The sequence below is a fragment of the Mus caroli genome, unplaced genomic scaffold (assembly GCF_978045245.1).
Source record: "Mus caroli unplaced genomic scaffold, Mus_caroli_1 scaffold_3, whole genome shotgun sequence".
NCBI lineage: Eukaryota > Metazoa > Chordata > Mammalia > Rodentia > Muridae > Mus > Mus caroli.
This window is the reverse complement of record NW_028227258.1, coordinates 141,455,456-141,472,911: the sequence shown is the minus strand read 5'-3', so window position 1 is coordinate 141,472,911 and position 17,456 is coordinate 141,455,456.

The window sequence follows — 17,456 nt, the reverse complement described above, 5'->3', positions numbered from 1 at the left end:
CTAGGGTAGTCTGAGATTCTAGGTTAATATCTACTTATCATTGAGTGCATACCTTATGTGTTCTTTTGTGATTGGGTTACCTCACTCAGGGTGATATTTTCTAGTTCCATCCATTTTCCTAAGACTTTCATGAAATCGTTATTTTTAATAGCTGAGTAGTACTCCACTGTGTAAATGTACCACATTTTCTGTATCCATTACACTGTTGAAGGCCTTCTGGGTTGTTTCCAGCTTCTGGCTATTATAAATAAGGCTATTATAAATAAGGAGCATATGTCCTTATTGGAACATCTTCTGGGTATATGCCCAGGAGTGGCATTGCTGGATCCTCAGATAGTACTATGTCCAATTTTCTGAGGAACCTCCAAACTGATTTCCAGAGTGGTTGTACCAACTTGCAATCCCACCAACAATGGGGGAGTGTCCCTCTTTCTCCACAACCTTGTCAGCATCTGCTGTCACCTGAGTTTTTGATCTTAGCCATTCTGACTGGGGTGAGGTTGTTTTGAGTTGCATTTCCCTGATGACTAAGGATGTTGAACATTTCTTTAGGTGCTTCTCAGCCATTCAGTATTCCTCAGTTGAGAATTGTTTAGCTCCCTACCCCATTTTTAACAGGGTTCTGGTTACTGAGTGCATGCTATATAGCAGACTCTGTAGCAAGTGAGGATGAAGTTCGTGTTTTTCTCCATCTCTCATTGCTGTCCCTGTTTAGTAAGTTCCAAAGCCACAGCTGTGGCCTTAACCACGCATTTTGTTTTAATCACCCACAGTTTCTTCCCTCTAAGGCTTTCAAATTTTTCTAAGTGTCCTCTGCACTTCCAGGATAAATTAATTGAACAGAGCCTTGTCTTAGGGCCTGCTCCTGGGGAAGCTTGAACTATGGGATGGCTAACTTTTGCATGCACACTTATATGCCACAGCACATTCTCCCTACATCATTTTAAAATCTCTTTTAGTTAAATCATTAATCAAATTTGCATTATTACAATTGTATTGATATTCTTCTTAGTTAGAGAACATGGTGAAGTATGATTACATTTCTATTTTATTTATTTTCAAGACCGGGTGTTGTTCTGTTGTCCAGGTTGGTCTCAAACTCCTGCATTCAACTGATCCTCTCTGCCTCCTTCTAAGCAGATGGGATGATAAGAGTGCACTAGTCTTAAGTACCTACATTTTTTCATAAAGAACATTTCCCCAAAGGAGATGACTGGATTATAGTAGCAAAGTAAGTCCTATTTTCTATGCATTCCATATTTCCATAGGAACAGCACCCAAACTGAAGCCCAGGTCTTCCTACTCCAGCAGGGCCTGCTGCTTTCCTGGCTTGTCACACAGCTGTTATCCTGAGGATCCCTCATTCTAGAAAGCTCTTTTGTCTCTGTCTTGCTTTACTAGTGCTTCCTTTTCCTAGCTCTTATGTTTTCATTTTGCTTTTTCCCTTGTAGCTTTATAAGAATGGATATATAAGATACAGCTTTTTGAAGCCAAAAGCATTGTTCTTGTTTTATGCACAGTGTAGAGACTCTGACAACTAGAGAATCCCAGATACAAAATAGCATCTTTTAGAACTTAGAAAAAATGGCTTTATTATCTCTTAGTTCTCAGCATTCCCTTTTACATTTATTTTGCAAACATGCATGCTGTTTGTGTGTGTGTGTGTGTGTGTGTGTGTGTGTAGGTCTGTAGGAACTGGCTATCTTCTCCTACCATGATGGTCCTGTTTTGTTTTACTTTTTTGGGAGGGATGGGGTTGCTTTTCATGACAGAATTTCTTTGTGTAGTCCTAGCTGTTCTGGATTTCACTATACAGAGGCTGCTGGCCTTGAACTCATTATCCACCTAGCCCTGTCTCTCTCAACAAGTCCTACTGTATGCACCACCAAGACAAGCTTATTTTACTTTAGATGATAATTTATTTTAATGATGTTTACTATGTATATATGAATTACTTTACTATTTTATAATTTACATTTTCATTTAAAATGCTTTATGTATTTTGTTCCAAAGATTTATATCTTACAAATTTTGCATTTTACAATGTTATTGAAGTATATTTTGGGTTTTTAAAATTCACTTATTTCAACATAATGATTTTAATAAATCTACTGTTTTTCAATAATCACCATAAACTAGTTTTTAGAACATTCTTGACACCCACTTAGACCCCATATGTCTACTCCAGTATTTGTCTAATATATTCTAAACCTGAATCCTTTGTAGGTAACAGAGTTTTTCTCCTTAGAAAGTCCTAATTAGATGCTTGTTTTGCCTGAAGTTTGAAATATTACAATAATGTAAGTTAATGCGATGTCTTTTTTTTTCATTGTCCTAGAAAAAATTTAAATTCTTTCTTTGCTAGTATCCCTCCATTGTCCAGTCCACTTCATCCTAGAATCCTGTTATGATGACATTAATTAACCCCATGGATTCATAGTCAAACACTCGTTTCCCTTGTATGGGTTCTTGGTGTGTGTTTTGATGTCTTTACTTTTAGGAGACATCTTCATTTGTTTTCTTCGAAACATATACATATTCAAACTTTAGCTGTCCTGAGAAACTTTCTTATCCTCTGAACTCTTTTTTTCCTTCCTTTTCTTTTCTTTTCTTTTCTTTTCTTTCCTTTTCTTTTCTTTTTTCCTTTCCTTTCCTTTCTTATCTTCCTTTTCCTTTCTTTTTATAGCCTCCTTTGTCTTGTTTCATGGGTACAATGGCTCCCTAGCTTTCTAGGGATTTAATTATGCTATTTAATATTTGTGTTTTTCTGAATTGTTTCTGCTTCCTTTCTCCCTCCCTCCTTCCTTCCTTCTTTCTCATTCTCTCCCCCTCCCTCTTTCCTTCCCTTCCTCCCTTCCTCCCTTTCTTTCCTTCTCCTCCTAGGTCTTTGTTTTTTAGTCTTTCTTATTTTCCTCAATATTCATTTCAGATTATTGTTAATGAGGCCTAAAACATTCACGGAAACCTGTATGTGTAAGTGGTGTGTGTATGTGTGTGTAGAACTGTGTGAGTGGATAGGTGTGTAGAGCTGAGTATGTGGTGTGTGCGCGCATGTGTGTGTGTGTGTGTGTGTGTGTGTGTGTGTGAAGAGCTGTGTGAGGTGTGTATGTGTATAGAACTATGTGAGGGATGTGTGTGTGTGTTTAGACCTATGTGAGTGTTTATGTGTGAAGAGCTTTGTGAGTGTCGTGTGTAGAGCTGTGTGAGTGGTGTGTGTGTTTGTGCCTATTTGTGAAGAGCTGTGTGGGGTGTGTGTGTGTGTGTGTAGACCTATGTGAGGGGTTTTTGTGTGAAGAGCTTTGTGAGTGTCATGTGTAGAGCTGTGTGGATAGTGTATGTGTGTAGAACAGTATGAGTGGTGTGTGTATAGATGTGCAGGTGGTGTATGTGCAGATGTATGTGAGTGGTGTGTGTGTGTGTATGTGTGTGCATGTGTAGATCTGTGTGTGTGTGTGTGTGTGTGTAGAGCTATGGGAGAGATAGGTCATCTCTTAGGGCTATCATGTAGGACACCAGTGTTTACTGGGGACTCCCCACCTATGATAGTACCAATAAGTCTTTCTTTTAGACCAATCAGACAGCAGGGTCTTCCCTGACCCTTTCCTTTAGGAAGGATGAACACTTTTGTGACTGCCTGCTTCCTGTATGACACCTTATTACATCTGTCTGCTGTCCTCAAGTGCACAGCATCTCCTTTGCAGTCTCTGTAGACCTCTTGTATTTATTTTGCTGGGTGGAATGGAAAAAGCCTGAGAAGCAGGCTAGGCTGGGCATGAAGAGCAGATGTTTAATCGCAGTGTTCTCAGCCCAAACATCCCATTGGCCTCAGAAGTACCAGTGCGTCCATTTCCACGCTTGTGGCTATTATTATTAATTTAGTTTTGCTTTTCACAACAAATCAGCTCTTCCTTGAAAGCATCTTTGAACCCACCTGCCTAGCTGGCAGTTCCTTTTTCTCTGCCAGGGCAGTGGATATTCATCCAACTACTGTCCTTTCCCCACAAAGTCTGACATTTCCATTAGCTTTTGTCTCTTCTCATGTTTACTGTCCTGTGGGTTTGTACTTTAGTAAAACAGTGAAGTGCAGGTGTAACCTGCAGAGCTCAGCTGGAAATTCCTTTTTTTCTTTCCTTCCTTCCTTCCTTCCTTTCTTCCTTCCTTCCTTCCTTCCTTTTTTTTTTTTTTTTTGAGACAGCATCTTTTCTATGTAGCTTTGGCTGGAACACAATGGAGGCTAAGGCTGGCCTTGAACTCACAGAGATCCACTTGCCTCTGCCTTCCAAGTGCTAAAATTAAGGGTTCAAGGGTGTGCACCAGCATGCCTGGCTTGCAATTCACCTTCTTTCTCTTTCATCCTCTTCCTCCTCCTCTTCTTCTTTCTCCTTTTTCTTCATCTTTTTTTCCAAGTCAGGGTTTGTCTCTGTAGCTCTGTCTGTCCTGGAACTCACTCTGTATATCAGCTTGGCATCGAACTCTGGGATCCATGTGCCTCTGCCTTCTGAGTACTGGGATTAAAGGGATTCATTTCCAATACCCAGCAAAATTCACTTCTTGCCTCCACACTCTCAGGCCTAGTTCACATTACCAGTCTGGACTGCCTGCTAGTCTCCAAATGAGCCCCACCTTTTCTGGTATCCTTGCTTCTGATAATTTCTGGCATGTTCCTCTCAACTTGTTCCTATCCTTCAGAGCTAATTTTAAAGTATTATATCTACCCGTTTTGCCATTTTGTATAAACAGAAAAAAGTTCTGCTTTTGAATGTGTTCTTTGTACTCCCTCTGTCCAAACTAATACTTCAAATATCTGTATATCCATCACCTCTGCTGTGTAAGCATCTTGCAGGGAAGGCACACTAACATAATGGCTTTGAATCCCAATCCCTTTCTACCAGCAGTCGATGATTTTCTGTCCACGATGAGCTTTGTATGCTACGGTCATCCCATAGTAGCCATATAGTCTATGTGTTTGGCAGTTTGTGCATAGATGAAAGGGCAGTTTCAATGTCAAGCAATATATGCTGTGTGTGTACTTGTAACAGGATAGGAACAGTAAAAAATTAAACCTCTACCCTATGCTGCAGAGGTCTTTTGATCACATTGATCTCTAGCCCTCACAATAATTCTTCAAAGTAGATCACTGCCTTCCATTTTCAGATGAGGAACACAACACTCTCCTGGGTTAAACAGCCTACCAGCAACCCAGAGCCAGCAACCCTCAGCGATGAACTCAAGCATTGGTCTCTGGTCCAAAAGTCATTCATTCATTCATTCATTCATTCATTCAGTCTTTCTATCGGTCTGTCTTTCTGTGTTTTGTTTTGCAGCCACTTTCTGTTTTCTTTTTAAAAATCTTGTGTCATTTCTAGTTGAGTGCTTAGCACCCTTCCTCATATGAGTTACGCTCCCTGCTGTAGAAAAGCAGGGTAGTGTGGCTAACTTTCTCACTCCAAACTCTGTCTCAGAAGCTGAGGTCCTCAGCCCGCTCTGTGGACCCTTTTCTGTGGGCATTGCCTCTCAGCTGAGCATCAGCATGTGTCTTAGTTAGAGTTTTACTGCTATGAACAGACACTATAGCCAAGGCAAGTCTTATAAGGGACAATCTTTAATTGGGGCTGGCTTACAGGTTTACATGTTAGGTCCATTATCATCAAGGTGGGAACATGGCAACATTCAGGCAGGCATGGTACAGGAGGAGCTAAGAGTTCTACATCTTCATCTGAAGGCTGCTAGCAGAAACTGACTTCCAGGCAGTTAGGATGAGAGTCTGAAAGCCCACAATCACAGTGATACACCTAATCCAACAAGGCCACACCTACTCCAACAGAGCCACTTTCTGGGCCAAACATATACAAACTATCACAGCATGGTTATTCTCTAAAGTTACTGGTCCTGAAGACAGTTCAAATCCTGCCTCCTCCACTTACTAACTACAAGTGGGGTAAGTTAGCATCTCTCTGTATGTCTGTTTCTTCCTCTGCCTTTATGATAACATATATTTATCTGGTAATTTTACACACACACACACACACACACACACACACACACACACACACACATGGTACTGGTGAGAATTAAATGAATAAAGTACTTAGTTGGGGATTGATTCTAATGCTTTGGTTAAATTAGCCTCCCAAAAGCTGGACTTCCAGCTGCTGAAGGTCCCTACCTGCAACTGGTTTTGGTTGATAATAAAGAATTGCTCTACAGCCAATGGCTGGGTAGGGGGACAGAGGCAGGTCTTTTAGACTGCATGGGCAAGAAACCAAGGAGAAGAAGAACAGACACAATTACCATGACAGGGAAATAAAGAGAGCAGACTTAAGGGACTGCCACAATGTGAGAATCCTGGAAAGTGACCCCAATTGGGGGTGGGGTAGCAGAGATGAAATATAGATTTTAAAAGATGTTAACTCATGGATACCAGAGGAAAGTGTGTGCTAGCCTCATGGAGGATTAGAAGTGCTCAGCCACTGAGCTAGTTTGGCGTATTAAAATTAGCTGGTGTGTGTGTGTGTTTCTTTCATTTATGAATCCAGAATTCTTGGGCAGGGGCAGAGGAAATGCCTGCAACCAGCTGGGAGTCAAAGCAGCTTAATTAATTCACCGCTACAGTACTTAAAATAAATAAACTGAGAAGTGTGTAGTACTTTGCACGCGCTTTTTTGGTGTTATGTACTACAACCCCATAACTAATCTCATTTAATTTAATCTTTCTACCGTTCCCATGAGGAAAAATTCAACTTTGCAGCCATGTGTTTCTTACTGAATACCACCAGCACCATCTGGTGGCCATGGACTATAACCCAAGACTGTTGCTCCCCACTGCCATCTAGTGGTCATTGATGCCATGACATTTTCCTGGTGTGCAATTTTTTTCGGAAAATCCTTGAACAGTTCACACATGCCATCCTTCTAAGCAACCTAACGCAGTAAGCAGAGCAAGCTAACAGGAGGTTAGTTTTCAGAAAAGTTAGGTGAATGGCATGAAATGACACATCAGGCTAACTGGCTGTCACAGCTGGGCTTCAAAGTCTCTGGGATATGAAGCTATGTTTGGAATGATCCTAACTGCTTCCTTTCTTCTTTCTCTGACAGGAGTATGTGTATGTAGAAGCCCAAGATTGATGTCGGGTGTGGGTGTCTGAGGTAGGGTCTCTCACTAGACCTGAGCCTGGCCATTTCAGTGAGTTTAGCTAGCCATTTTGTCTGAAAGATCCCCGGAATCTGCCACCTGAGGGATTACACTCCCACCTAGTTTTTACATGGGTGACTGTACTGGCTAGTTTTGTGTCAACTTGACACAGCTGGAGTTATCAGTTGAGGAAATGCCTTCATGAGATCCAACTGTAAGACATTTTCTCAATTAGTGATCAAGGGGGAAAGGCCCCTTGTGGGTGGGACCATCTCTGGGCTGGTTGTCCTGGGTTCTATAAGAGAACAGGCTGAGCAAGCCAGGGGAAGCAAGCCAGTAAAGAACATCCCTCTGTGGCCTCTGCTCAGCTCCTGCTTCCTGACCTGCTTGAGTTCCAGTCCTGACTTCTTTTGGTGATGAACAGCAGCATGGAAGTGTAAGCCAAATAAACCCTTTCCTCCCCAACTTGCTTCTTGGTCATGATGTTTGTGCAGGAATAGAAACCCTGACTAAGACAGTGACAAAGATCTGAACTCAGGCAAGTGCTTTATCCACTGAGCCATCTCTAGCCCATCACTGAGCAGATGTTTCTCCAGGTGAGAACCTACCGTACTCAAGATATATCACAGAAATCATTTCATTTACTCTGAACATACTAATGAGGTTATCTATGCAGACAGATTGTGGCAGATGGAGGATTTGAGCACAGACTCTATGACTTCCCTGAAACAGCTTTCTTTCCCTTATGGTCTGAGGCTGGTCTTGAAGTACACAGTAATTTCCTGCTCTCCAGAATGATGTAGTTCTCCTTCATGATTAAATCAACACCACCACCACCACCACCAGTGTGTGTGTGTGTGTGTGTGTGTGCATATGTGCACGCTAATGTTTACATGGGTGCATATGCATGTGTGAGCATTATGAAAGTCAAAACAAACCTATATATCCTTCCACACTAACAATGCATAACTTATTTTTGAGACAGGGTCTCTCTTGAGCCTTGAACTCACCAAAGTACAGATGGCTAACCGGGGAGCTTCAAACTGGAATTGCAAGCACACATCACCAGGTGTGCAGCTGCTTTAAAAAGTGGGTTCTGGGACTGAATTCAGGTACTCATGCTTTAAAGTTAAGCACTTTAGTGACTGAGTCATCTCCTTGACTGAAGATTTTCATCAGTCTCTAGGCTAATCCTCAACAAGACCAGAGTCTCCAGGTTATACTCTCAACAAGAACAACATTTCCAAGTTATTCCCCTAACAAGCCTGCACCCCCAGGTTACAAGCTCCTGACCTGTCTAATGAGGACCAATGCAGACAGAAGCAGAAATTAAGTTTATGATATGACTCCCAGCACCAGTCAATATGCTAAAGGCCACAGTAGAGTGCATACTTACCCCCCCCCCACTTGTTGCTTACTTGCCCCAATAGATATTTGGGGCTCCTCCACCACCAAAACTGTCCTGCATGATGGCAGTGCATTGGAGGGGCCCAAGATAACTGGAATAGAATAAAGGCTGTGCTGGGAGTTGCATCTGATCAACTCCTGTCTATTTGGGGGGGGTGGATCACTAACATTTGTTTATTAGTTTTCATAGACAATAGATGACTTTTTTCTTGACCTCCTATTACTAGCATATTTATGAGGTCATTTTGCTTCCCCTTAGATGGGATCCTGAACTATCATTAGGGCTATCTTCACTATATATAGATGGCATACTAAGTACCTCATGTGTTCAAGTCAGCACCTATAGGTTTCTCTTGCAATTCTCACTGTTAATGACTTCTTAAACTTAGTTTGATAACAATTATGTTTTAAAGTGTGGCCTCTTTCTATTACAAGTGTCAGAAAAATCAATTCAAATGTGCTTAAACCATAAGTGATTTATTGGTTCACTACCCTGAAAAGGGAGTGGGTGTTGTTACATAAATAAATGATTCTGGATACCTCTCCATCTCAAAAAGGACTGTCAACATTATGGTCTCATCTCTGCTTCTCTGATTGCATCTCATTGTATTCTGTTACTTAGTGTGACAGCTCCTCAGAGCCTAGAGGTGAGAGGAAATGCTTGCCTTTAGTATTGACAAGTACTGGGAGGAACCTTAATTCAGGCCAGATTGGAGACAGATGTTCTGTGCAAACTTTTTTGCCTAGGCTGCTCATGGGCAGATGACTGTTGTGCCACTACAGTCACATGATTGGAGGCTTCCTAAACAGTATCTTTGAAGAATTCTAGGAAGACAGACTCAGTCTCTTAAGAATCCCAGTGTGGGCCAGATGATTGTGGTGCTTGCCTTTAATTCAAGCACTTGGGAGGCAGAGGAAAGCAGATCTCTGCAAGTTCAAGGCTAGCCTAGTCTAGATAGGCAGAAGCAAGGCTAACTTAACATCATTTCCTTACCAGGATTTGATGGTATTTAATAAAATATAGTAAACTTAAAAAACTTAGTTTTTACTGTTGTACATTAACTAGTAAATCAAAAAAACAGAAATAAGAAAACATTGTTTAGGAAAATATTTCTAATGATGTAAGGTGTACCTGAGCATCCTATAAAGACTTTTAGAGGAAAGAAAGCATTGGTGCATTGTGGACTCCTGAGACTTGAAGAGTGTTTACGGGTATTGGCTACAGTCAGAGCCTAGTGTAGGCCACTCTCCAGAGCCTTTAGTGGACCACTGTTACAATGCTGTCATTGCTGTTTATATGATACATTCTCTCTCTTTTTAAAAATAGTCCCTGGCTGTTAATTTTTATGAATAACTTTAAGAGGAAATAATCTTAAGAAGTATCAGGATGTTGGACTGAAATATTAATTTAACAGCATGTGTGGCAACCATGCTTCTGCAACAAGTTTGCTATTAGATGAATCTGATTTCTTTTTAGGAGAACCTAAGATGTGGTTCTTACCCCATCTGGTGTTGTCTGTAAGTGTTGTAGGGGGAGGATCCTCTTTTTTTTTTTAAATTTTTTATTAGATATTTTCTTCATTTACATTTCAAATGTTATCCCAAAAGTCCCCTATACCCTCCCCTCACCCTGCTTCCCTACCCACTCACTCCCACTTCTTGGCCCTGGCATTCCCCTGTACTGAGGCATATAAAGTTTGCAAGACCAAGGGGCCTCTATTCCCAATGATGACTGACTAGGCCATCTTCTGCTACATATGCAGCTTGAGACACGAGCTCCGGGGGTACTGGTTAGTTCATATTGGTTTTCTACCTATAGGGTTGTAGACCCCTTCAGCTCCTTGGGTACTTTCTCTAGCTCCTCCACCCGGGGGTCCATCCTATAATCAGCCACCAAATGCAGACACTATTGCATATGCCAGCAAGATTTTGCTGAAAGGACCCTGATATATCTGTCTCTTGTGAGGCTATGCCAGTGTCTGGAAAATACAGAAGTGGATGCTCACAGTCATCTATAGGATGGAACACAGGACCCCCAATGGAGGATCCTCTTAAGAACTGTAAAAACACTGGTCATGTAAGATTCTTCTTTGAGAGGAAGTAGTGACTAGTTCACAAAGTAGTCTTTGTGCTGGCATGGTCTGGCAGGAGCCATGAACTTGTGCTTGAACTCATGATCCTCTAAGCCTAGATTCTTAAAAACTAGGATTATAAGCAGGTTGGATGATACTTTGTGCTTTAGGGTTTGATAAGCTGTGGAGAGTTAAATATTTCATCATTGGTTTATATTCTGAAATGAATATCTTGCTCAATATGTGAAAAGATCACTGCCTTTGTTATTTCAGAACATTGAGATTTGGCCAGAAAAAAAGTCAAATTAATTGTAGTTAACCACATTCATTTCTGAGACTTAAAATTTCTTATTATTGTAATTCTGTAGTTCAGTGGTATCAGGAGAGGCCTTTGGCTCTCAAGTCTCTTTGCTACTTCTAGGGACTGTCTGCTTTCTCTGGTTCCTGACACCTTTCCAACAGCCTCAAAGTCCCAAGTGTAGCTTGCCTGGCCTTGTTTCTTTGTCACATCCTTTGACTATACTGTCTTCTGCCCCCATCTTCTACATTTTAACATCCATTTAATTATATTGGGGGTACAGAGATAATCCAGACTAAGATTCCTATCACAGGTTCCTAATTTGTTACATCAGCAAACTCTCCATTGCCATAGAAACTTTGTGTTTACAAGTCCCTGTGATTCTGATAGGCATCATCATTCACCATGTTCTTCCTCCCTTGGGCATGTTTAAGTGTTCTCATCATGTGTGTGCATACACACATGCCTGTTTACATTTGCATTGACCAATCCAGCTCAGTCAGTCAACTGGTTTTGCAAGGAGGGAAAGAGGAAAGAAGAGAAAAAGACAATTCAACAAAACTATAACATGACTCCAGCCAGTTCTGAGGCTGAAGCAGGTTTATTTTTTTTTTCCAGTCTGCTTTTATATCATTCTAGATATATACACAGAATATGGTCAGTCCTAAGTCATAAACAAAGTTGTCAAGGAACAAAAAAGGCAATAATCAAAGTAATCAAACAAGTCAATAAACAAAATCCCATGGACACTATGTCTAGGGGTTTATTAGGATGACCAAGATACAAGGAATACAGTACATTTCTCCACTGTATTTGCTTTGAGCCTACTTTGTTGTCCTAGTTCAATGTCAAATTCCTGCCAAAGTCTTAGAAGTGGTCCCCAAATCTCTCCAAGTCTCCCATTTTTTTTATTTCCTAAACTAGATTGTGCCTATCTTAGGTAGTTTTGACTAGAATGCCTTTCTTACTGATTGAATATGCATTATTCTGTTTTAGGTTGGTAAGGCTCTGTCCAGAATCTTGCCCATCAATGACTGTCAGCCTGTTAGATTAATGACTCTTTCTGGTTATCTGTTTTCAGTTTCAAGCCATGTATTTTGGCTGCCAACATGCTGATGTTGTTAAAGGTAAGTTTTATCAGAACAGGCAGAAATAAAAGCATTGCCAGAACAAGAAGGGCTAACATGATCAAGCTATATAAGCCATTCTTGAAGCTTGACCAAGATGGAAATACTGACCTTAAGCCATTAATAATTTTATCAGCAATAGTCACAGCATTAAAACTCAGCAGAGCAATATTCTTTAAATTCATAATCTTAGTAAGCAAAGTTAAAACATTCTGAGAGGTGTTATGCCAAATTCTGAGAGAGAATTATGCCAAGTACCCTACAAATATCTTTGAATTTTCTCCCAATTATGGTGACTACCATTAGAATTTTAGAGGTGACACAAATCCATTGGTATTTAGTGTGACACTTGAGATGGCTTCTTACTCTTAAACTCTCAGCCTTATCCCCAATAATTTGAATAGTGTCATAAAGAACATTGACTCATTGTTCCAAACACCTATCTAAATCCTCATTGATACTCAGAGCATTAGTAACCATTTTTGCTAAATGATTAACTGCCGCAGGCCCTCTTGGTCCCTTGTCTGTGTGGAACGGGTCTCTGGTCACAGGTGGGCAAGGAGTTGGTGGGAATTGACAGACAGACTTGAAACAAGGGAGTGTGAATCTGAATGTAATTTGTCAAATCGAGCAGCAAACTTTTTATACAGAAGAAAATAGGGAAGTTGGGTGACACACCGGCAAGGTACAAAGAGGTTACTGGATTCTTACACAAAACAGAGGAATGCAAACACACAAGGACTGGCAGGAACCAACTGGGATAAAATTCAGTGTTAACAGCTGAGATCAAAAACAGCTCCACCTAAGGTCCACTTAATCTTAGAAGCCAGGGGCAAGGGCTTCATGCCCTTGCCATAGTTCCTACTCTAGTCTATTGTATAGTCCACCTTCTCCCTAGGCCATAGTAAATATTTGTGTATGGGTATAACTCAGCTCTCCATAGTTCTAAGTATCTACTCTGGTTCCTCTTTAGGTCACAAGCATCCTTCTTCCTAGATAATGGTAAATTTCTGTGTAGGGCAGTGACTTAGCTATCCATGCCCAAGGTCGGATCAAGGACTGCCTAGAATCTACCTTAGCTATATGTCAAATTATCAATCCTTAGAAGCACTTGTAATAAAGCAATATTAGGGAAAGCACACAGATCCGTTTACCAACTAAAGCAAGGACATTGGAGCATTCTTTATACAGGATGCCACAGTTCCAGGAGACTAAATTTCCATGAACTTTTCGCCTCAGGACAGCACTCAGGTTTTCGGGGCCTGTCGCACTTGTCACTACTGGAGTGGATGTAGCAATTAACAAAAGTAGCTGTGCTAACTTCTTGTGTCAAAGCCATTGCAGAAGCAGTGGTGCTAGCTATTAATGTAATCAAAGCTGCTCTACCAGCCAAAATCAAGTCCACTACCCTCTTGCTTCTGCTTAAAGCCTGCCTCACTTCTTTCAGTATCTGCAAGCTTTTTTCAAAATAACAAGGTCCTGTGATACTCACAGGCAATAAAACAAAATTTCAACCCACTAATACAATTAGAATCAATACAACTCACATTAAACACCAATTAATAAAAGATTAGGAGGCTTAAGACATGCACTAATCAAATTCAGGGCTGAAATCAACCAAGTGGAAACAAAAAGAACTATACAAAGAATCAACCAAACCAGGGGCTGGTTCTTTGAGAAATCAACAAAATAGATAAGCCCTTATCCAGACTAACTAGACGGCACAGAAACAGTATCCTAATTTTAAAAAATCAGAAATAAAAAGGGAGACATAATAACAGAAACCGAGGAAATCCAAAAAATCTTCAGATCCTACTACTACAAAAGCCTATACTCAACAAAAGTGAAAAACTTGGATGAATTGGACAATTTTCTAGACAAATAAAAGGTACCAAAGTTAAATCAGGATAAGATAAACAACCTAAACAGTACCATATCCCCTAAAGAAATGGAAACAGTCATTAATAGTCTCTCAAAACAAACAAACAAACAAACAAACAAAGCCCAGAACCAGATGGGCTTAGTGCAGATGAAAGATCCTTACAGACTGTTAAAGGTCACAGAAGCCCTAAAATTGGCAAGATAGATGTCACTGTTAGCAGAACTAGCTTCACTGATTTAGAAAAATAGAGATGCACAATGCTCTGGCCACTCCTTGAACCTGTGTGTCTGCCAGTGTTTTGACCGTTCCTTGAACCCATGTGTGTGCCCACTGATGAAGCCCATTGCCAGGTGTTTGTGATATTGGTTGCTAGGATAGAGTCAGAAAATCTCCCCAGCAACCACAGCCAGACCAATCCTGAGTTGCTACACCTGCACCAGATTCTTTCCTTGTACCTCTCTCATACCCATTTCTTGAGAATAGACATTGTTTAGATCTGGAAATCCCCTATTCCCCCACCCCGTTCTTTCCCCCATGAGGGCCTATAAAAACTGGTACCTCTTTCCCCTGGAGGTCGACTCCTCTACCCCTGTTTGGGATATGAGTCATCCCCAGAGCTCTGGCTTCCCATGAATAGAGCCTCATGTAGTTTTTGCATCAAGCTTGGTCTATCGTGAGTTCTTAGGTGTCTGCTGAGGCCTGAGCGAGGTGCTCCTCTCGGAGTCTTTCACAGAGTTCTATCAGACCTTCAAAGAAGACCTAACACCAATACTCCTCAAACTATTTCACAAAATAGAAACAAATGGTACTCTAACCAATTCACTGTGTAGAGCCACAATTACTCTGATACCTAAACTACACAAAGACCTAACAAAGAAAGAGAACTTCAGAACAATTTCCCTTATGAATACTTATGCAAAAATAATCAATAAAATTCTCACAAACTGAATCCAAGAACACATCAAAATGATCATCCATCATGATCAAGTAGGCTTCACCCCAGGGATGCAGGGATGGTTCAATATATGGAAACCCATCAATGTAATCCACTATATAAACAAACTCAAAGAAAAAAACCCATAAGATCATCTCATTAGGTGCTGAGAAAGCATTTGGGGAAATCGAACACCCATTTATGATAAAAGTCTTGGAAAGATCAGGAATTCAAGGCCCATACCTAAACATAGTAAAAACAAAATATAGCAAACCAGTAACCAACATCAAACTAAATGGAAAGAAACTTGAAGCAATCCCACTAAAATCAGGGACTAAACAAGGCTGCCCACTCTCTCCCTACCTGTTCACTATAGTTCTTGAAGTCCTACTCAGAGCAATTAGACAATAAAAGGATATCAAAGGGATACAAATTGGAAGGGAAGAAGTCAAACTATCACTATTTGCAGATTATATGATAGCATTCTTAAGTGACTACAAAAATTCCACCAGAGAACTCCTAAACCTGATAAACAACTTCAGTGAAGCAACTGATAAAATTAACTCAAACAAATCAGTAGCCTTCCTCTACACAAAGGATAAACAGGCTGAAAAAGAAATTAGGGCAATAACACCCATCACAATAGTCACAAATAATATAACATACCTTGGTGTGACTCTAACTAAGCAAGTGAAAGATCTGTATGATAACAACTTCAAGTCTCTGAAGAAAGAAATCAAAGAAGATCTCAGAATATCGAAAGATCTCCCATGCTCATTGATTGGCAGGATTAATATAGTAAAAATGGCTATCTTGCCAAAAGCAATCTACAGATTCAATGCAATCCCCATCAAAATTCCAACTCAATTCTTCACCAAGTTAGAAAGGGCAATTTGCAAATTCATCTGGAGTAATAATAAACTTGGGTTATCAAAAACTATTCTCAACAATAAAAGAACTTCTCGTAGAATCACCATTCCTTACCTCATTCTGTACTACAGAGCATTTGTGATTAAAAACTGCATGGTATTGGTACAGTGACAGTTTCAATTCTATGGAATAGAATTGAAAACCCAGAAATGAATCCACACACCTATTTTCACTTGATCTTTAACATATGAGCTAAAGCCATGCAGTGGAAAAAAGACAGCATTTTCAACAAATGGTGCTGGCACAACTGGCAATTAGTATGTAGAAGAATGCTATACTAGCTAGTTTTGTGTCAACTTGACACAGGTGAAGTTATCACAGAGAAAGGAGCTTCAGTTGAGGAAATGCCTCCATGAGATCCAGCTGTAAGGCATTTTCTCAATTAGTGATCAAGGGGGAAAGGCCCCTTGTGGGTGGGACCATCTCTGGGCTGGTACTCTTGGGTTCTATAAGAGAGCAGGCTGAGCAAGCCAGGGGAAGCAAGCCAGTAAAGAACATCCTTCCATGGCCTTTGCATCAGCTCCTGCTTCCTGACCTGCTTGAGTTCCAGTCCTGACTTCCTTTGGTGATGAACAGCAGTATGGAAGTGTAAGCTGAATAAACCCTTTCCTCCCCAACTTGCTTCTTGGTCATGATGTTTGTGCAGGAATAGAAACCCTGACTAAGACAAATGCAAAGCAATCTTATCTCCTTATACAAATCTAAAGTCCAAGTGGATCAAGGACTTCCACATAAAACCAGGCACACTGAAACTTATAGAAGAGAAAGTGGGGAAGAGCTTCAAGCACATGGGCACAGGGGAAATTTTCCTGAACAGAAACCCAATAGCTTATGCTTTAAGATTAAGAACAGACCAATGAAACCTCATAAAATTGCAAAGCTTCTGTAAGCTTTGCCTAATCTTTTATTAATCTTTTATTAATTGCCAAGCTTCTGTATTGACACTGTCAATAGGACAAAAAGGCAACCAACAGATAGGGAAAAGATCTTTAGCAATCCTACATCAGATTGAGGACTAATATACAATCTATACAAAGAACTCAAGAAGTTAGACTCCAAAGAACCAAATAATCCTATTAAAAATGGGGCACAGAGCTAAACAAAGAATTCTCAACTGAGGAAATACAGCATGGCTGAAAAGCACCTAAAGAAATATTCAACATTCTTAGTCATCAGGGAAATGCAAATCAAAACAACCCTGAGATTCTACCTCATACCAGTCAGAATGGCTAAGATCAAAAACTCAGGTGACAGCAGATGCTGGCAAGGTTATGGAGAAAGAATACTCCTCCATTGCTGGTGGGATTGTGAGTTGGTACAACCACTCTGGAAACCAGTTTGGTGGTTACTCAGAATTTTTATAAAATATATGTCTATACTAAAGACAAAATATTTCAAGCACACACACATATTTAATATAAATAACTTTATTATGGGAATACAAGCACACAGGTACACACACAAACACACATATTGCTTTCTGTTCTGAAGATGAAGTGCCCTGTTATGAGAGGAGATCCTATCCTCTGAGGGAAATTCATCAGGATCCTTTAATATCCTTCTGTGGAGTTGAGCAAGGCCCTGTTGACACTGTTGGTAACAAGTAGATATGATAAAGCATAGGGAGATTGCCTTGCTGGGGTAATCTCAGCTGGCATTACAACTTTGTGGAAG